Source organism: Lissotriton vulgaris, chromosome 2_1 (assembly GCF_964263255.1).
Source record: "Lissotriton vulgaris chromosome 2_1, aLisVul1.2, whole genome shotgun sequence".
Lineage (NCBI taxonomy): Eukaryota > Metazoa > Chordata > Amphibia > Caudata > Salamandridae > Lissotriton > Lissotriton vulgaris.
Genome location: NC_141687.1, coordinates 1,539,845,153 through 1,539,867,430, shown reverse-complemented (window position 1 = coordinate 1,539,867,430; position 22,278 = coordinate 1,539,845,153). Strand labels below are relative to the sequence as shown.

The window sequence follows — 22,278 nt, the reverse complement described above, 5'->3', positions numbered from 1 at the left end:
GTGAATTACCATTGTTATCAGGAGACTTATGGGAATGGTGGGAGTTAGGAAATCCTTAGTTCACCAAATGTTTTCCTCACAGAAATGTGTTAGAAAAGTGCTTTTTAGTCAAGGTTTGAGGTTTGCAAAGGATTATGGGTAGGGAAATGCGGTCCACACAAGTCACCCTACCCTGGGATCACCTAGGTGTCTAGATTTCAATAATAAAAAGGTTCTAGGTTTCCCTAGGGTCTGGCTGAGTTAGGGCCCAAATTCAACAGCCACCCACATTGCAAAAAAGAGTTTATTTTCAATAGAAAAATGTGATGGTCTATGTTGCATTTTGGGCCATTTCCTGGTGCAGGCACTAGGCATTCCCACACAAGTGAGGTACCTGTGTTGTCAGGAGACTTAAGGGAATGATGGGCAGTAGGAAATTTGTGGCTGCCCATAGATTCTGGAATTATTCCTCACAGAAATGTGATGAAAATGTGTTTTAGCCAAAGTTTGAGATTTGCAAGGATTTATGGGAAAGGAAACCTTGTGAGACCCACACAAGTCACCCCACCCAGATTTGCCTCCATGTCTACTGAACTAGGGCCCAAAATCCACAGCCACCCACATTGCAAAAAAAGGGTCAGTTTTCAGTGTAAAAATTGGATGTATCCATGTTGTGTTTAGGTGCCGTTTCCTGGTGCAGCACACATACAAAGGTGAAAATGACTTTCAGCATTGCTTTTGTGCAGAAAGGAGCCCCTTCCAGCACAAAAACAATCCTGCTCATAATGCAGGCACCCTTGCAACATGGTGCAAGTTTGCCTGTATTAGCGCTAAACAGTCATAAGTGCTCCAGCATTAGGAGACAGAAGAAATGCCCCATATCTTACTAGATAAGGCACATTTCAGCTCTCTCCCTTTCATGCAACACAGGAAACTGTATTGTGTGAAATATTGGTGAATCTCCCTCCTAGTTCTTAGACCATCTTTTTTTTAAAAATATTTTTTTTACATACCAACACTAGTAGTGTATAGTCTAACAAAATATACATTACGAATGGCTTGTCATATATGACTTACATACACATTTCCCCTGATGTTTATGAACTTCTTACAACATCTCGGAACATCAATCAAATCAAATTAATTCAATTCTCATTTTTAATATTGTCATTCTTCTTTCAGAGTTTAGGAACTGTTAAATATAGGGCAATACCCCTTCGGCAAAACATGACTCTCTAATAAGTTGTGTCAATGGTTTACCTTCCAAGAAAGTCCAAATCATTTTTTCTCGAGAATTATCATATAATTTGTTTAACCCTTGATTCTGGTATTCTTGATAAAGCACTGCGAGGTTCCCTACTTAAATTTAAAATGTTGTATACATTGCTCATAATTACCTTTACTTCATGTGCCCATTTGAGTTTGCTCCTCATTCTCTTTTTTTAAGAGTTGTGACCTTGTATTTTTTTATGTTCTCCAATCTTTTACAAAAACATGAAATTTTAAACAGGCGAAGGGGGTCCATGCTATTTGATTGGTCTCTATTTTTATGAGGTGAATCATGGCGACCCATGGAAGATTCAATAGATATTTTAAACATTTACTTCTACCTTTTCCCCTGATAATTTCCATCTAAACAGAGAGCTCTTGCTCCATATTGCCACTGAGGTTTTAATAGGCACTAAAGAGCAGTTTTATCAAGGTTCCCATAAATGTCTTATTACATTTTTTTAATCCCGCTACAGAAGATAATGCTTTAGCTTTTATAGCCTCTGTATATTCATTCCATTGTAGTTTCTTATTAAACATTACAACAAGATACTTATAGGAGGAAACCTCTTCAACTCTTGAGGCTCCTAACTTCCAGGAAAATGAGGATGATTTTCCTCCTAGTACCACTACTTTGGTTTTCTCAAAATTAATAGTTACCTTACTTATACAATAATGGTTGGATTTTGCTAGTTTTCGTTGAAGCCTTATTTGAATAGTATCCATTACAACTAAATTGTCAGCATATAAGAAGCATCAAATGTTTGCCACAGATCACTGGCATATCTAGAATGATAGCAATCTTGGAATATTGCAATGGGGACACTGTAAGATTCAAGTATTTCTTTTTAAACAAATAAATGTTTTGCAAATTCAAGCATAGATTAATATTTCTGCACAACACAATTTTTCAGGGTTAAAATTTTGACAAAATATGGGTAAGATCGTCATAGAAAAGTTCCAGTTCAGATTTAAATGAAACAGTATCTATTGGATTAATGTAAATATTATTCACAATTATATCATTTATATTCCACAGGTTCTTATACATTTTTACTAAAGTCACCACTGTCCATTTACATTTTGTATGTATCACTGTGTCTTGCTTCCCTTTTCAGATAATACAGAATCTCCCACACGGTGGCTCAAACACGGTGAAGCAGGAGACATAAAACACAACAACACCTAGAAAAGGATTTATTTTACAAAATGCAAAGACTCTTTTTAGAATAAGGCTTGGGGTTTATTTATGCAATGCTCTCTAACAGAAAGGCTTTCCCAGATGCTAAAATGAATCACATTCAAATACACATAGAGATATATATATTTATATGCATGCAATAATAACACACTAAATTTAAAGGTTTCAATTTCTTTATTTTGACTCCTTTGCAATGTTTCCATATACACTGATAAATAGTATTTATAGTTAATATGAGGAGGTCGTTCATTTGTCAAATTAACTGAGCTTCTTCCCTTTCTTTGTACATCTTTTCTTAAATTGCCATGGTATATATAAACATTTTACTCTTTGGTTTAGAAGCCTCATCCTTTCTTTTGCTCGCTATCTCTCCATTTCATTGATTGAGGGACCGCTTGAAGTGCTATTCTCTCCCCCTTTAACTTGAGAGTACATGCCTTGCCCGCTGTATCATTGGGTTTTATTTTCCTAATATTTGTACTAAAGCCTAATAATTGGACTTATTTTTTAATTAAATTATTCTTTGCTCCTTTATTTAAATACCCGTCTACTTTATAATATATTTTCATCAGCTGGATATAGCTTTTATAAAATATGTGTTTCCCCCTTTTTTTATCAGCATAGACCTTCTTGAAATATAGACCAATGCAACCAGTCTTTTCGGAGTATGTAAGCACTCTACATCACCTATAATAGTACTATTATTGACCTCTGCAATTGGCTGTACTAATGAGGTTAAATGCTTTTTTGTAAGATTTAACTCTATTGCTATTCTAGCTTGGTGATTTGAATGTGTTTTTTGTACATCAATATTTAACACCATGGTTTCAAATATTCCCTGTAGAGTATTTTGCATTAATAACATTACATCTAACATAGAGGAGGAAGGTCTTGCTGATGTCTCCAGGTGTACAAATTGAGTGGTTATTGTGTATTTAGAGTGCCCACAAGCCCTAGGTGTGAATTGACCACTCCACGCTGATCATTTTCGGATTCAAATGGATTATACTCTCATCATTTATTTCCTCCATTTGCAGTTCACTTCATAGCAAACAGGTGACCATAAGTGGTGAAGATGCCAGTCAGGAGACTTTCTACAGGGTCTACTGTTACCTGTTCATGGCTTCGGACCCTTGTGTGTTACTTATATATTTATCTAAAATAGATTCTGTATCTATGAATGACTGAATTGCCTCACTTCTTTTCACTTCAAAGTGCTTTCCTACAAAGTCTTTTGTAGACTTTACCAGAAGAGAGCAGGTTATGCGTGGTTGTTGGTAGTGGTGGTCATGTTGCTTTCTGCTCCATCTGCTACCAGCTCCAGTTCATACACCCCTCTCCAGGGGTCTCAGTTTCTGTCACTACATATGTGTCATGGGAATCATCCAAAGAAGTCCCCTCATAATATAGCTGTTTAACCCACTGCCAACGGCTATACGAGTTGATAAAGACCCTAAACCTGAGGTATAACGAAAGTGAAATCCTTCAACAACTGGTATAGACCAAAGCAGAAGGGCTATAACGCTATTACAATATTCCGCCCAGTAAGGGTAAAGTGTTCTAAATTAAAAAAGGTGAAACTGAAAGACAAACATTGGAATGCTGGCACAGAAGGCTTGTACCAGCCATTTTAAGCCAGGAGCAAAACCATTGTCTTTAATGGTGCTCCTAACAGTTCAATGTTGTAATATTTATTAGAACATAGGAATGTTAAGTGCACCATAAAAAACAATGGAATGCTCCGGCTTCTAATGGTTTGTAGAAGCCCGGAGCATCAACATGCCAATGTTTTATTAACACCAAAAACAGGGCCTGGGCTCACTGGCAATAAGGACAAGCCTCATCAGAACAATTATAAACCAAAAGCAATACCAGTATTGCCACACTACTTGTGTTGGGGATCACGGGTGATCGCTCGAATCACTGACTCAAACAGTAATTCTCAAGGAATCTTGTTTCCGAATGAATCAAATTTGTTTTATTTTTAACTTAATGCATATATCAAATCAATGTGCACTTTTTATCTCTTTTTTCAATAGAAAACGTTTCTTTAGTTCCACATAATAAATCACAGTAAACACAAATTATACAAAAGACAAAAAAGAATATAGTGTTTAGACAAAAAATCACAACTTGCATTCAACATTCATACCAAACAACAAATCTACATACATTTTAGTTTTTGTACAAATATTTACAATATCACAATTGGAAAAAGCATTGGAAAAGAACCAGTAAACAATGTTGGTATGTTTCGGAGTTAATCAAGGATTCCTAATGCTGAGTAGAAGGGGTCTACGCGTTTCGATAACCCCTGGTTATGGGGAAATCTCGTCAGGACCAATAGCCTGTAAATGGAGAACGAAATTGGGTCAGGCGGGAGGACAAAACCAAAACCTCGCAACGCTACAGTGGGGAGAGAACTAATCATACCTCTTAGTTGCTGGCTTCACTTTTGTGGTTGGAACTGTAAACAAAAGATGAAGTATCTTTTAGCCTCAAAATATATAAACAAGACAGGGAGGCGTTCACACCATTTTAAAAAAGACATTCATTCGTGGTTACTCACATAGTCTTACGCCTGCTGCGGCTTTGCTTTTAGCTGGAATGGGATTCGGGTGGAAGTGGAAATCTAAGACAAATCGAAAGGACTGGTAAGGGAATTTTTAAAGGAGGAGCTCATGTCGGATGGTCACGTTGATTTCAGGATACGACTTACTTGTATTACTAGCGCGGAATGTTCACGGATGTTTATGTCCGCGTGGAGCAATGTTGCGGCATGCTCCGGTTTCCTGAAAGGGAAAGGGGAGCTGGCGTCAGGTTTCCAATTTGTTAGTCAAGGTCGCCTCTCTGGCGATGTTCGTCTCACATGATGTATCGGTTTACCTGTTTAGGTTGTGTCCGCTGTATCAATCGGGGTGTCCGCGCTCTTCGGTCTCTGTTCGTAAGTCCAGTTACCGGCACCATCCAGTCGGTAACTCTGGTCTCGCGTCTGGTGGTTTTACTCACTTCCTGGTTCCCAAGGGATTGTGGGGATTGTAGTTTAGATGTCCGTTGTCTTGGAAACGGATCACGTTTCTATTCGGTCAGGTAATGTGTGGCCCAGTTCACAGTCTATGTGGGAGACAGTAGTCTGAATCTCGGTGATTCCATCTTTATTGACATTTTACAGGCGGTAGATCTCAGAGAGTTCATTGAGGCCATCTATTGCTGAATTGAATTTCACTATCAGCAAGGCTTCCGTGTGTGACAATTTTTCTTCGATGTCACCACCTCTGGGGTCTTTCTCAATTTTCGCAATCACTGTCCATCTTAAGTCATCGGCGGTGTGTTTGTAATTCAACCAATGATTTTTAATCATTGGTTGAATTACAAACACACCGATTGACACAATGATTTTTAATCATTGGTTGAATTACAAACACACCGCCGATGACTTAAGATGGACAGTGATTGCGAAAATTGAGAAAGACCCCAGAGGTGGTGACATCGAAGAAAAATTGTCACACACGGAAGCCTTGCTGATAGTGAAATTCAATTCAGCAATAGATGGCCTCAATGAACTCTCTGAGATCTACCGCCTGTAAAATGTCAATAAAGATGGAATCACCGAGATTCAGACTACTGTCTCCCACATAGACTGTGAACTGGGCCACACATTACCTGACCGAATAGAAACGCGATCCGTTTCCAAGACAACGGACATCTAAACTACAATCCCCACAATCCCTTGGGAACCAGGAAGTGAGTAAAACCACCAGACGCGAGACCAGAGTTACCGACTGGATGGTGCCGGTAACTGGACTTACGAACAGAGACCGAAGAGCGCGGACCCCCCGATTGATACAGCGGACACAACCTAAACAGGTAAACCGATACATCATGTGAGACGAACATCGCCAGAGAGGCGACCTTGACTAACAAATTGGAAACCTGACGCCAGCTCCCCTTTCCCTTTCAGGAAACCGGAGCATGCCGCAACATTGCTCCACGCGGACATAAACATCCGTGAACATTCCGCGCTAGTAATACAAGTAAGTCGTATCCTGAAATCAACGTGACCATCCGACATGAGCTCCCCCTTTAAAAATTCCCTTACCAGTCCTTTCGATTTGTCTTAGATTTCCACTTCCACCCGAATCCCATTCCAGCTAAAAGCAAAGCCGCAGCAGGCGTAAGACTATGTGAGTAACCACGAATGAATGTCTTTTTTAAAATGGTGTGAACGCCTCCCTGTCTTGTTTATATATTTTGAGGCTAAAAGATACTTCATCTTTTGTTTACAGTTCCAACCACAAAAGTGAAGCCAGCAACTAAGAGGTATGATTAGTTCTCTCCCCACTGTAGCGTTGCGAGGTTTTGGTTTTGTCCTCCCGCCTGACCCAATTTCGTTCTCCATTTACAGGCTATTGGTCCTGACGAGATTTCCCCATAACCAGGGGTTATCGAAACGCGTAGACCCCTTCTACTCAGCATTAGGAATCCTTGATTAACTCTGAAACATACCAACATTGTTTACTGGTTCTTTTCCAATGCTTTTTCCAATTGTGATATTGTAAATATTTGTACAAAAACTAAAATGTATGTAGATTTGTTGTTTGGTATGAATGTTGAATGCAAGTTGTGATTTTTTGTCTAAACACTATATTCTTTTTTGTCTTTTGTATAATTTGTGTTTACTGTGATTTATTATGTGGAACTAAAGAAACGTTTTCTATTGAAAAAAGAGATAAAAAGTGCACATTGATTTGATATATGCATTAAGTTAAAAATAAAACAAATTTGATTCATTCTGAAACAAGATTCCTTGAGAATTACTGTTTGAGTCAGTGATTCGAGCGATCACCCGTGATCCCCAAAACAAGTAGTGTGGCAATACTGGTTTTGCTTTTGGTTTATAAATGTTTTATTAACAGCAACAGCTGTGAACCAAGGCCTCACAGAGCCCGAGGGGATTTCAACCCCCTGTGCTCCATGAGGCCCTTGTTTTACAAATTAGACCAATCTGCCCTCTAGTGGCGGAATGTTCCAATAGCATTAGAGCCGTTTGTAACAGGCTTTGCGAGCCGTTAAAGGCTTGCTCCCTTGTTGTTAAAAGCCCTCACCTTCGGCTTGGGCCTTTAACGCTAGAGGTGGCCTTTAATGGTTGGTAGAGCCCGCTACGTCGGGCTCTAAGGCTATATGTTAAACCTGCCATCATTGGTGTGAGTCTCCCTTCCATTTTGACCGATTGCCTCCTCTGTTTTGATATGTTTTTGCTGGTTATATGCTTTGGGCACTGCGCCACTGCTATTCATGCCACAGTGCAAGTGCTCCCTATGTTAAATTGAAGTACTAATTGGTGATTCCATGATTGGGTTATTCGATTCACCTCTCAGCCCCTAGTACAGTGCACCATGTGTGCCCAGGGCTTGTAAATCAAATGCTGCTGGTGGGCTTGCAGCACTGGTTTTGCCACCCACAGAAGCAGCCTGTAAAGTGTGTCTCAGGTCTGCCATTGCAAGGCCTGTGTGCAGTCTAGTACTGCCATGTCGACTTGGCAAGTGCTCCCACTTGTCTGTCCCTAAAGCTTCCCTTTTGCTTCTTATTAGACACCCCTATGGTAGGCCCAAGGGCAGGGTGTATTGTTAGTATAAGGTAGGACATGCTTTGGTGTGTGTAGCATGCCCTAATAGTGAACTACAGCCATTTTCGTTGTTCACTATTGCAAGGATACCTGTTCTCCATAGGCTAGAATGGGCAGTTAGATTATTACATTCTTATAATCCTAACTGACTCAGGGAACATGGTAGAAATTCGAATTTAATATGCCTGAACTCAGAATGATAAAATGCATCTTTAAGTAAAGTTGGTTTTAATATTCTGTGTTTGAAATGCCTAACTGTCCAGGCCTGCCTCTGCTAGGTTATGTATTCCTTGTCTGGGCTTGTGAGTGACAGGGCAGGGGATTCCAGGAGACAGGCTGGGACAGCCCAGTGGTGAATAGAGAGATCTGCATCTAGATGGGAGGGAGGAGTTGCACCTGGGACCTGAATAGGGCTGGGCCTTCCCTCTACAATGCTGGCTCCACCTCCTGTGGCTTGTCCGATGTCTCTGCCCTGCACTGTGAAAGGAGAGAAGGAATCTTGTCAAAAAATGCTCCAGAGCTGTGCCTTCCCTCCCCTGTGCTGGCTCCACCTTCTGTGGGGCGGCTGGTGTCTCTGCCCTGCACAATGAAAGGAAGGAGAGAGTCATGAAAACAACGTGCTCAGGAACTGGCTTGGACTAGGCAGAGGCCTCTCTGCCGCCTCTGCCTTCAGATAACAAAGGATTTTGGGGTATAAATATTGGGACCCAGTCCCAAGAACTTTAGATCACTTCTGGAACAAGAAACCTTTTACCAAGGAGAAGAACTAAGGAAGCTGCAGGAGTTTGACTGCCCCTCTGCCAGTGTGCTGTTTGCTGGGTTAGCCTGCAGTGGTTGCTTCATTGCCAAGGAAAGGAGAAGAAACTTTTTAAGGACTTTCATCATCTACAGAATATTCTCCAAGGGCTTGAACTGTGCTTGCCTCCTGCTGAAGTCTCAGGGACAAAAGACTTCATCTCCAGCTCCCCTCTGAATTTCTTTGCTGGGAATTCTAACTCCAGACATTTGCGTGTTGCTGGGAGCTGGAAGCGCGACACATCGAGAGGAAGCGTGTCACCGCTGCAGCTGAAATCATCGCATCGCCGGAGAAGCGAGCCTTCGCCGCATCTCCCTGGAAGCATGTGTTCATCAAAGCTGCCTGCTGTCGCATCACCGGAGAAGCGCGTTGCCATTGCATCCCTGGAGAAGTGTGTCCCAGGGCCTGTCGCGGCTCCAAAGTACAGAGTCGTCGCAAGGCTGCAAGGGCGCCTACGCATCATCATTGCAGCGCCATTGCATCGTTGCACCAAGGGTGCAATCTTCTCGCATCGCAACCGGATCATCACATTGCATCAAGGTGCCATCTTGCGCATCGCAAGGGGCCCGCAGACCGAGAATCTACGCATCAACCCCGCACCGGTAAGGATCACGATGCATCCCCTACTCTGTGCAAGCAATGAGGCACAACGCATCATTCCCCCGTGTTAGAACTAGGGGTCTCTAGTTGGCAGAGGTAGGTACCACTGTCCAAATAGGGACCCTTGCTTCTAGTCAGGGTAAGGAGGAAACCCTCTGAGATAACCCCTGCTCACCCTCTAGGTAGTTTTGCACAAGCAGTCAAGGCTAATCAAAAGGCAATGTGTAAAGTATTTGAACCAACACTCACAGTAACACAGTGAAAACACCACAAACTGACTACATAATAGTTTAGAAAAATGAAGGTATTTAATCTAAACTACACAAGACCAAAACGACAAAAATCCAACATACACAGTTCAAGAATATGGTTGCAAAAGAGTTCTTAAGATTACGATAATAATAATCCACAGCTGCATGAAAAGTTCACAGTTGCGTCACGTTTAGCTAACATTACCTTTAAATGCGACAAAGTTCCAAAAGTAGAAGCTGGTGCGGTGGAAAACAAGCGATGCGTTGCTCCTGAGACCTTGGGGAGGCGTTTGCGACAGCCCCGCTGCAGCAGCGGGCATGTTGCGATGAATCCGGTCTGTATGGGGAGGAAGGCCACTTGTATGGATTCTGGTGCATAGGTTCGGTAGGAAATTTGTTCTCGCAAAGGCACGATGCGACGATCTCGTGGGGGCTGCGACGATCTCCGGGGCGACGATGCGCGATCCAGCGGCGATCTCTCTCTTGCAGCTCCTCAATGCGATGGCTCTGCGATGATGTTCGCAGCGACGTGATGTGGTCCACAAGCAAACAGTGCGATGATCTCACCCAGCGATGACAGGGTCTGCGACGATACTCGCAGCGATGGTGATCCTTCCGCAAGCGAAGGGTGCGACATCTTAGGCAGCAGCAACAGGCGCTGCGACGATCTCGACCTCCGTAGCAGCGGGAATTTCCTCGAACTGTCGGGGATGCGCTCCGCAGTGAGCGATGCGATAACTTTTCTGTTGTAAAGTCTTTAAAAGCGTGATTTCCAGCTTCCCAACACAGGTACAACTTCCAGAGGCACCACACAGGGGCCAAGCACTCCAGGAAGGACAGAGCTCTCTCAGCAGAGCTCAGGGAAGCTGGGGGTGAAGTCCTTTTTTTCCTGGGGCTTCAAAACCGGGAGCCAGCTCTTCTCAGGCCCTTGGAGACTCCTTCAAGCAAGGGGACACAGCACAAAGCAAAGTTCTTCCCCTCTCCTTGACAGCAAAGCAACAGCAGGGCAATCCAGCATAGCAACAGCAGTACAATCTTCCTTCTTCAGTTTCAGATTTCTCCTTGGCAGAGGTTCCGTCTTGATTCCAGTATGATCTAATTTTCTGTTGTCAGGGGTCCTGTACTTATACCCCTAAAAGTCTTTGTTCTCTTTGTGGAAGTGAGCCCTGAACCCGGTCTGAACCAGTTCTGGGTGTTACTTGAGCACTTTGTTTTCCTGGCTTCTCCTTTCCTTTCAGAGTGAGGGGCATGGTCGTCAGCCGCCCAGCAGGAAGTGGAACCAGCATTGTGGAAGGCAGGCACAGCCCTATTCAGGTCCAGGTGCTATCTCCTCCCACCACTCAAGTTGCAAATGCAGTCATTCAGCCCAGGGCTGACACAGCCAGCCTCCTTGGGGCTCCCCAGCCCCTGTCACTCTCAAGCCAGACAGTCAATTCACAAACAGGCCAAGGCACACAGAAGGGTCAGACAAGAGAATGGCCAAGGCACACAGAAGGGTCAGACAAGAGAACAGCTACTTTCTAAAAGTGCTGTTCTCAAACACAGGATTTAAAAACAACCTTTCCTAAAAGATGTGTTATTAAATTCTGAGTTCAGGGATACCAGACTTTTATGTCCTATCTTGTTCTTATGGGAAGATATGCTGGTAGCCACAGTAGCCAGCATCCCCCACGATAGCCTATGGAGCAAGATAGCCTTGCAGCAGTGAAAACCGAAAATGGCTGTAATTCACTACCAAAACATGTCACCTGCACGAGTACATGCTCTACCTTTCACATACACTGCACCCTGCCCAAAGGGGTACCTTGGGCCTTCCATAGGGGTGACCAATGTGCAAAAAAAGGGAAGGGTTAGGCCTGGTCAGTGGGGACACTGACCAGGAGGACATGGCAGTTCACAGACTGCACACAGGCACTGCGGTGGCATGCCTGAGACACCATTTTAGGGCTACTCATGTGGATGGCACAATCAGTGCTGCAGGCCCACTAGTAGCATTTGTCATCACCAACCTTGGCACACCCAGTGCACTTTACTAGGGACTTCTCGGTGATACAAATATGCCAATCATTTATATCCAATCACAATAACAATTTACACAGAGAGCATATGCACTTTAGCACTGATCAGCAGTGGTAAAGTGCTCAGAGTCCTATTGCCAACAGCCACAGGTCAGAAAAAATAAGGGAGGAAGAAGCAAAAAGTTTGGGGATAACCCTGCAAAAAGGGCCAGTTCCAACACCCCGGATCACGGAACCGACGCATCCAGGTACTTTGTTGAGAACTTTGTCGCATTTATCATCAACTTGAACTAAGTAACTTTTATCATCTTTAAAGCAATCTTACGTGTAGTATTGTAGATTTTTGTCATTTGTGGTCTTGTGTTAAGTCTATATAAAGAATACTTTTTTTTCTAAAACCTGTGTTGTGTGCATCTGTAGTGTTTTCACTGTATTACTGGGTATATTAACAAATGTTTAACACACTGCCTCTGAGATAAGCCTGTCTGCTCGTGCCAAGATACCAAGGGGGTGAGCAGGGGTTATCTAGGAGTATAATCCCCTTATCCTGACTTAGAAGTAAGGGTCCCTATTTGGACAAAGGTGAATACCATTGCCAACTAGAGACCCCCAGATCTAACACTATATTGAGTACATTTACTGTTAACCCTTTCTTCCTAGGGTAATGGGCTGAACATTTCACATGTTTAAATTGCTGTGTTTTCTCTCAGGCTATGTTACTGTGTGTATGAACGCCTGATTGATCCTCCAGGTCCACCTCACCTTATGTTCTCTTGAACCGCTATCACCACCCACAGCTCTTCAGGGTCTTTCTTACATTACTGCATGATAAATATTACTTTAGTAATAGATGCTTATACTTTTTGCATCTGTTGTTCCTCAATGTTATCCTCTAGCCGTGCTCGGTTTACATCAATCGCCCACAAAACTCCCTAGAAAGATCATATTCCATTTTCCTGTTGTCAATAAACAGTCTACCTTATGACGGCACAAACTGATGGAAACTGTGTCATACATCATCCCAGCTAGACTGCAGATTACCATGCGTGTTTTTCAGTCGCTATTATTCATGAGCATGAACCATACACCTTCCCAGGTGTTGGCCCATTAGCTGTGACAGCGTCCCAGTGAAAAAAAGAAATAGTGCTAACAGCAATATCATTTAGATAGACAAGGATCCCAGAAAAACACCGAAGGTCTGAGCTGACGCTTGAGCAGGAAGCAGGGTCGAGCTCTGGGCGGGCATGAGCATGGTACAATTGCACATTCAGAAGAAGCTTTGCATAGGCTTCATTCTGTCATTCTTTGGGTTAGTTAACCTCTGCCTCTCCTAAAAAAAAAAAATAGATGGTGGAGCAATCCTACTGTTCCCCTTGACTGGAGCACCAGTACTACTTTGGTTGACTGCCCGCAAACCAACAGCTATTCACTTCCTGTTACAGAGGGTCAGAGGAGTGATGGGGGAGCCATACATAACGTGGCCTCTGGCTCCTCCCCCAAATGTACAAAAAATAAATAAAAATGACTACCTGACACCCCCTCTACCACTCTCTCCTGCCAGAACAGACTGGAATTCCTTTATGACATAGCAACAGTGTTTAACAAGTTCTGTTGCCCACTGCTGCCACGTCATAGCAGGGAATTACTGGATTTTAAACCGTTTGCCATGCTAATGGCTCTCTGTGAGAAACCTACATAACGAAATAAAATAATTACCTTTGAGTTTTGTAATCGAGTTACCTAATATTACTGAACTTTGCCAGTTGGTGATAAAGCACTACACAACAACACAGATATTATAATTGCATATGTTATAGATGATTAACGGTGAATAACAGGGATGTCTTTCCACCAGATTTCCTGAGTGACATCAGATAGACAGTGAAGCTCAAGTTGTCTATGATATCTCTCAGAACCCCGTGGTGAAAAACATCCCCTTTATTCATTTTTCCCCTCTATAAATGTATTATGCAAGCCCCCCACACCCACAAAATCATCTGGCCCTGCTGTCAACTGCTACCCACGGGCAGAGGAGTAATGGGGAGCCATACATAAATGTAAAATCAACAACATCTAGCATCCACCCATCCAACCCATCACCCTCTGTACCATCCGAACCCCTACTCCTCCTGAAACTGTGCCCTCTCCTCTCCATCTCGTACTACAGCAGCCTTTACGACATAGCAAGGGCGAGTAACAACTTTTGTTTCCCACTTGCTATGTCATAGCAGTGAATAACCATATTTAGAATCAGGTGTTCGGGCTAGTGGCCCTCAGCTACAACCATATATAACAATGTTAGAATAATGCAAGAAGCTGAAGTTTTTCCACTCCTGCCTACTTCACATAACTCAAAAGTGATTACCTGATTTCTGAGACCAAAGAGTGCTTGACGGCTTCGAGGCGTTCTGTGGAGAACATGGTCTCGAGATCAATGCACTAAAAACCAAATTCATGGTTTTCACTCCACCATCAAAATCTCGCCCCAACCCGCATATTGGTGCCAACAGGCTAGAAAGGGTCCGAACCTTTGAGTATCTGGGGGTCACCCTAAATGAGAAAATGACCTGGGGGCACCATCAAATTAAATCACAACTAAAACTGGCCCAACTGGCGGGGGGAATCACCAGGCTTACAAACAGAAATAAATCCTCCACTAAGCCGATTGGACCGCCGTTAGAGATTTACAGAGTTCAGGCCAGGGGTGCGGTTATGTATGCAGGCGAGCTCTGGGGCCACATGTGTAAACGCGAACTAGTGGCAACAGAGAATAAATTCATCAGGCAGCTACTATTACTACCCCCTAGCACTCCCCTGTTGCCGATGAGGCTTGATTTGGGTCTTAAACCCCTTGATGAAGATCTGAGTGTTAGGCCCTTAACCTTCTGGCTCAGGATATGGACTACACCAGAGTTAGTTAATTATAGGTTAGAGTTGCAGGAAATTCTGAGCCTCCCAAATGTTGTGAAAATTCCCTGGCTCAATTACATAAGGAATGAACTAGGGCGATTGGGATTAGCTTCCTTATGGTCTGACCCCCTGTCATCTTGCGCCAGGGTATCACGGAAGCACCTGGTCACATTGTATTACGACAGCAAACTTGAGGCGCACATACTTAACACAGATTCGGGCACTCTGACTCTCTGGGCATTATCTACTTAAGGGCTGACCGAGAGAGGAACGGTTTGTTAGGCTCCTAACTACTGCGCGCTGCACTTTGTTTCAAGACGCTTCAGTGCTTTTAAATATCCCCGTTTTGTCATTTCATTTGTATTTGGTTGGGACTACATTTTACCTTGTTTTTAATCTCCCCTCCGCATTGCCGCACCTTAATTGTGCCCCGCACCGCTATTTTGGCGGCTTGTCCTTCGCGCTTTCTACCCTTGTGAGCGTCATCTTGGGGGGGATTCAGGGAAGCTCACGCCTCACTCTGCGCTCTAGCAGTCAGGTGGACTAGCTAGAGCCCTATTTAAACCCGATATGATGGCGCGCAGTGACGCCGGAGTCACGCCAGAGTGCAGCCCGTCTGCGCCCTTCCGCGCTGGGGACGGGCTGGACGGCTGGTCGCCGGGCTGTCTCGAGGATAAATCTACGGCTGTCACGTACTCTACTTACGACCTGCTTAGGCTAAAACCATCTCAGCTCCCATGTCACTTTAAAATCTCTCCGGAGGATCTTTCACATCCCCTATGCTGCGGATGTTCCCTTGAGGGTTCTGGAGGCCCCAGCCTCCCTCCGTCTCCCCACCCATCGGACACTACATTAAAAAAGGAGGCAGTACTGTGAGAGAAGACGGCTTCCTCATTAATGCTCGCTCACTAATCGAGCATAACATCGCTTTTAAGGATTTTGTGCTGGATAGAAAGCCCTCATGGGTATTTGTCACGGAAACGTGGGCAAAGGATTCGTCTGGCCCAGACCTTGTTGAGGCAGTACCAGAGGGCTATTTTTTGGCCCGGCTGGATAGAATAGGTCGGGTAGGAGGAGGGCTGGCTATCCTTTATAAATATAGCTTTCATTGTCACACCTTACCCCTATCGGATCCTCAGGATAACTTCCAGGCCCTCTACTTCTCTCTAAAGGGTGTTTATGAATCCCCATTTAATGGGATCCTGATCTACCGTCCCCCCGGCCCCAGAGCTGATTTCGGACAACAGCTATTTCACATCCTTGAACCCTACTTTGGGTCGTGAACATCTAACGGTCTTGGGAGATCTGAACTATCACTTAGAGAAGTTGGAGGCTAGTGATACTTTCACCCTGCTGGATGCCCTGTCCGCCTGCGGGCTGAATCAGCTTGTGAAAGGCGCCACCCATCAAGCCGGTCATACGCTCGATGGGGTCTTCTCCAATGATGACAGGTTGGTTGTAAAGGACCCTCTCCCCCTCTCTTGGTCGGATCATTTCGCTGTACCGATTGAAGTGACCTGTCTGATTGCTGACAGGAACGAAAAGGTCCCGAGCAAAATGGAATCACGGAGGAATTTTAAAAATATCTCTAATAGCTCCCTTGCCCCCTGGATTTCCAGTATGTCCACCACCCAAAAGGAAGACGTTCATCTGGCGGTCTCGCAGTTTGAAAATGCCGTTACTATGGCATTTGACGAACTGGCCCCTGCCCGGCCGCGTTACTCGGCGAGAAAAAAAACGTCGGCTCTGTGGGTCTCTGAGCACCTAAGACTCCTTAGACAGGGAGTCAGGAGACAGGAGCGTCTCTGGCATACCAGCTGGGATGTAAGGGGCAAAGAGGCGCATAAGATCTTATTGAGGAGCTACAAGGTGGAGGTAATAAGGGTGAAACAGGAATATTTCACGGCTCTTACCATTTCACTTTCCTCCCCGAAAGAGCTCTTCAAGATTGTTGACTCTCTGACATCCCTGCAGACCCCGGATCCTGTTATTGCCTCTCAGCAACTGTGTAACAACATAGCTCTTTTCTTTCAGACTAAGATCACGGATATTTATTCAGCTTTAGAGCTGCAGAGGTCTCTAACTTCTGAGCCCTCTGTCCCCTCTGTTTCCGCACCAGTTTCTGCTGAGAACTCTTCTTTGGGGCGCCTGGCCTCCTTTCCTCCTCTCTCTCTCGAGGAACTAGAGAACCTTCTGGACAAAACTAGGTCTGGCTCCCCTTTAGATGCATGTCCGCTTAAGATCCTCAAGCAGTGCAGGGAATCTCTCCTGCCCCCTCTTGTTGAGATCATGAACAGGGCTATGAGGGACGGCATCTTTCGTCAGCAATGGAAGAGGGCAGTGGTAAAGCCGTTACTCAAGAAACCATCTCTCGATCCTGGGGTACTAAAGAACTTCCGCCCTATTTCACTGCTCCCTGCTCCTGCGAAGATGCTGGAAATCCATCTGAATAAGCATCTTGCGGGCTTCGTGGAAAGCTCCGGTCAGCTGGATTACTCGCAGCACGGTTTCAGGAGGGAACATAGCACCGAGTCGGCCCTCACCATAATGCTGGATAATATCCGCACACAAGTTGATGGGGGCCAGACCACCCTCCTGATCCTGCTAGACCTCACAGCCGCCTTCGACACCCTTTCTCCCTCAGTTTTAACATCCCGCCTGAGGGAGATTGGGGTTGAGGCGTCTGCCTTGTGCTTGCTGACCTCTTTCCTCGACCAGAGAGAGCAGAGGGTGAAGCTGGGGGACTTTCTATCTCCATCCCTGTCTGTGCATTGTGGGGTCCCTCAGGGGTCGGCATTAAGTCCGACCCTATTCAACATCTATGTGACCCCACTTGCCAGACTGATCAGATCTTTCGGGATGGAGGTAGTTTCCTATGCCGACGACACCCAGATCCTCGTCTCTCTCTCCCAGTCGGCCAGCTCGGCTGCCTCCAGTTTTAGATGTTGCATGGAGGCAGTCGCTCAATGGATGATCCACAATTCATTGAAATTAAATGGGGAGAAGACGGAGGTCATGGTGTTCGGAGGAAAGGAAGAGATATGGTCGGCGAACTGGTGGCCGGACTCACTGGGAGCTTGTCCTGTCCCTGCTATATCAGCTAAAAACCTAGGAGTCCTGATTGATCCTACCCTCAGCATGCGTCAACAGGCCAATAGGACAGTTTTCAACCTGTTGGGGAATTATCTATGTACTGAGGAAGATTAGACACTATCTCTCTCAGCAGGCTAGAAAACAGGTAGTGGTTGCACTCATTGGCTCCCGTCTGGACTATTGTAATGCGCTGTATGCAGGACTAAACAAGGGTCTGCTGCAGCGCTTGCAAATGGTCCAGAACGCGGCGGCCAAATTTGTATTAGACCTGCCCAGACGTGCCTCGGCCAACTCCGCCAGAAAATCGCTACACTGGCTCCCCATCGAAGATCAGATCCTCTTTAAAACAATGTGCATGACCTACGGCGCTCTGGCCAGAGGCAGTGCTACTGGGATCGGATCCATCTTGTCTCCCTTTAGCCCCTCGAGGAATTTGCGCTCTACCAACAAATCTCTGTTATCAGTCCCTCGCACGCGTAGAGCTAAATGGGGTGGCAAAGCCTTCTCCACTCTGGTACCTAAGTGGTGGAATATCCTTCCGGTGGATCTTAAGTCCCTTCCCACCATGCAGTCATTTAGAAAGGCTCTGAAAACTCGGCTTTTTGCGAAGTCATATTCGTAGTGGTGTTCTGCCTTCTGTGTTTTGATCTGTTTTTGCTAGGCGCCTTGATGCCTCCGGGTTTTAGTTGCGCATTATAAATTTTATTTCATTCATTCATTCATTCAATCATTTTTAAAGGCTAAGGACAGGTACAAATTTGAACCAGTTTTAGACATTGGGGACTAGATGTAGGTAATAGCAAATTACCGAATGGTAAATACCGAATTTTACCGATTCTGTATTTTCTAATCGGTAATTGCTATGTAAAAAAAAAAATTGGTCAAAACAACGAATCAGTAAGATTTGGTAATTACAGATTCGGTAATTACTGAATAAGTATTTGCCATTGGTTCCTGTGGGCCTTGAAGCCCATAGGATTCAATAGCAAATACCGATTCGGTAATTACCGAATCGGTAAAAATACTGAATTTCCAAGGGGGACAGGGTGTCACTTTGACACCCTGTTGCACCCCTGAGTCAGGCTTGAGTGCCATGTGACACACATACATGCGTGCCACATGGCACAGGTGTACATGCACAGATGTGCATGTACACAGAAATTCGTAATTTACCACCCAATACTATTGGGTGGTAAATAACGAATTTCTAAAGGGCTGTGGCACTGTAAACTGTGCCACCTACATATTAAATTACAGAATCGATATATTTACCGATTCGGTATTTTACCGAATCGGTAAATATACCGACGGTAACGGACGAAATCGGCCGTTACCGACCGGTATTTGGGTTCCTACATCTGGCCCTATATTCCCAACCGCCACCAGGAAACTGTACCTACAATGGAGGTATGGCAGTTTGCCTGTTCGAGCGTATACCAGTAAATGGTCTGAGTCCTCCCCGCGTCACTGTCCCGGGTGAAAAGTAGAGCAAGAAACTGAGCTGCACATATTGTTTTTTTGCCGTACTTACGTGCGGGCCAGGAGGCACTGGATTGTCCCAGCCTGCAAACATTTAGGGTTTTCCCACTGTTTGCAGGCGTATAGGGTTTTTAAAACTGACTTATCCGGTATGATTGTATTTGCCGTAGCCACATTTTTAGAAAGAATATGGCATAAGAGAAGACATCTATTAATTGGGGATGCTGCATAACTGTTAAAATTGGATCATGCGCTGGTTTTATAAATGCCCCATAGTTGTTGATTTTAATGAATAACTGACAAAATGTACTCGTTGGTTTTAAAATGCCTTGCAGATGCTTGTTTTAATGTACTACTCATTATTGTATTGAGCTGTTTTGTATCTTTTATGACAACACTCTGTCGAAATAAAGATTGCTGATGATGATGATGATGATGATGATTACCTGATTTCTGAGACCAAAGTAAAGTAATCAGCGAAAATACTTTTTCGGGATAGGATTGTAAACTGTTTTAGGTACCAATGCACATTTTGATGTGATACTCTTAACATTTACAGGCCAACATTATATTCTAGCGAAAGTAAATTACTATATTAAATCAATCATTCATCAACTCATTCTACAATAATTTTCCCGTGGCTCTGCTATGATTGTTGTGCTGAAACAACCCCGATATAGAGCGACAGAAACGAGAGTGCGGTTTCCAATATGGGCACAAGTTGAAAGTGAGATGGGTGGTCCTACCTCGTAAACACACACTCTAGTCACTATGATCCTGCACAGGTTTACATGGATGATCTATTTTTTGTGAACTATCAAACTGGCCTCGAGCCACCTTATGTAGACAGTTTTGTTTTTTAATTTGTCAGCTTCACTGTTTTACCATATAGATAGAACTGTGTCTGTCATATCTGCATTCATCAGCAGTAATGGATATATCAAAATACATGTACTGACGGTATATGATTTAGTTGATGGCAAGAATGTTAATGTAAATTAGCAGAAATTGATAATAATAATAATAAAACACCATATAATGTATTTTTTTCACTGCCAGTGACATTTCAATTACATTTTGTGCCAAAAATTGACATACTCCCATTGGAATTTACCATAGGCAAATTCAAATACCAAATGTCACAAATTCAAATCCTACCGACACAAATGTAGGTCCTCATGTACCAGAAGACTATGATTACTGAGAAGTTGTAGTAGTACACTGAGTCATTATCTTTGAACAAAGTGAGGTGTTTGTGCATATAAATGATAATAAAAATAACTCGCCTAAAACCATCTATCAGGGCAGGGGATGCCCCAAAAAATGGGAGAAAATATGGAGGGCATGGAAGGGGAATGATGGTATCAACATTGCAAATACTTGGAAGAGGAGTGGACTTTTCCCTCATACCCACTGAATGTGATATTGTCCGCCCCCCCGCACCCCCCCCCCCCGACCTGCACTACCGATGTTGTATAGCCTGCTAGTTCATATGCAAAGATGAAAAATGTACATTTTTGTTTTTTAATGAAAAGAATAATAAAACATTTTTTTTAAAACTCGCCTGCGCTTGAAATCCTTGCTTCAGTTGACAGAGGTTGGGGAACCTCTCCAGGGTCCGCAAGCAGAAGACGCTGAAAAGCCACAAAACGGCCAAGGAGAAGACTGAAGACCAAAAGCTGAGAACAACTCGAGTCAAGGTGCCCTGGACAAAGAGCAGAATCCCCTCCATCCTGTGGTGTTGGCAGAGTTTCCAAAAACGAGAATGAATACCATCAGACTTTCCTTGGCGAGGGTCCCTTTAACTGGATACAGCACAGTTTTCAAACCTGTAGTAGAAAATAGATTGACATGTATTTAGCTGGCGACTTGGCTCTCTTTTGCCCCTGCGTCACAATTACTTGATCGCAAACAACATGGGGCACAACACTATGAAGGGGTTCAAGCTAGATAAAGAAAATTGTTATTGATTTAAAACGTACAGCGGCATAATAAAAAATCGGGGTGCAGGAAAATGTAAGAAGAACCATTTAAAAAAAAGCCGTAAATTCTAAAAAATATATATGTTGTATCAAATCTGGAAATGACAATAAACATAGAATCCCTTGGCAAATTAAAATAAAATGTTCAAAAATGCATTGGTCTAGCATCGCAATTCTGCAGCCAGGAGGCACAATTCACATTAGGCACCCTTCAGCGTGCTGAGCAGAGAACATGCAATGACGGGCATTTCACAGGGTTCATTCTTTAGGGGTTCACTACTCTGAGGGTACACCAGAGAAGCCTTACTGTGGGTTTCGGGTCAATCTTTTGGGGTAACTGGTGCTGGTCATCGTGAGCTCTTGAGTGGCGCCGTGCTACCGTCGAATGGCCCAGTTGTATACATCTCATTCATGCTTATTCTGTTGTAGAGTTGACTCATGGTAAACGTCACCTCTGACGCAAGGCCCGCCCTTTCTAAACACGCTCCTTAGAGCACAAGCGTTCGCAAGAAAAGATTTCAGCAATGTGATCCTACCTGAACGGCGGGTTTTATCCACCAGCATGTTCACAGGTCAGGGGGCACCTTGGGCAATAGGTTAACATGAATCCTAACCAGGCCCTTTTCAAACAAGTTAATGTTGATTTTAAGGATATGCATAGCAGGTTCGATATTAGTATTTTTAGAATTTAGTATTTTAGTATTCTTACAGTTGCCAACGTTTTAGCTTTTTTTGTTGTTTATAAAGTTAGCACAACTAAACACAATTTCCCATGCACCAAATAAAAATCAAAAATCATTAAAAATAATTTTCAGTTGTAGATCATTAGTACAGAATGTAATAAACTAAACACAATTTCCCATGCACCAAATAAAAATCAAAAATCATTAAAAATAACTTTCAGTTGTAGATCATTAGTACAGAATGTAATAAAGATCTCACTATTAATTTTGATTGTATTGGATCAGAGCAATTGCTAATATTGCCAATGGTTGGGCAAAATGTCTCATAGCAAACATTACTCAACACATCCAGGAGTAAGTTTAAAGCCTCTGAAGTCGATATTTCAAAAGC

At 43.7% G+C, this 22,278-nt stretch overlaps 1 pseudogene across 1 annotated transcript in view; it reads right to left on the bottom strand.

Annotated features, from left to right (window-relative positions):
* Nucleotides 1-21,630, bottom strand: part of LOC147732869 (uncharacterized) — a 212,401-nt pseudogene extending 190,771 nt beyond the window's left edge. Inside the window, exons 1-2 of the transcript XR_015308690.1 lie at nucleotides 21,512-21,630; nucleotides 20,787-21,051 (exon numbers count right to left, since the gene is read on the bottom strand). The product of XR_015308690.1 is annotated as an uncharacterized LOC147732869 (transcript). The remainder of the gene's footprint in view (nucleotides 1-20,786; nucleotides 21,052-21,511) is intronic.
* Nucleotides 21,631-22,278: the final 648 nt, after the last annotated feature.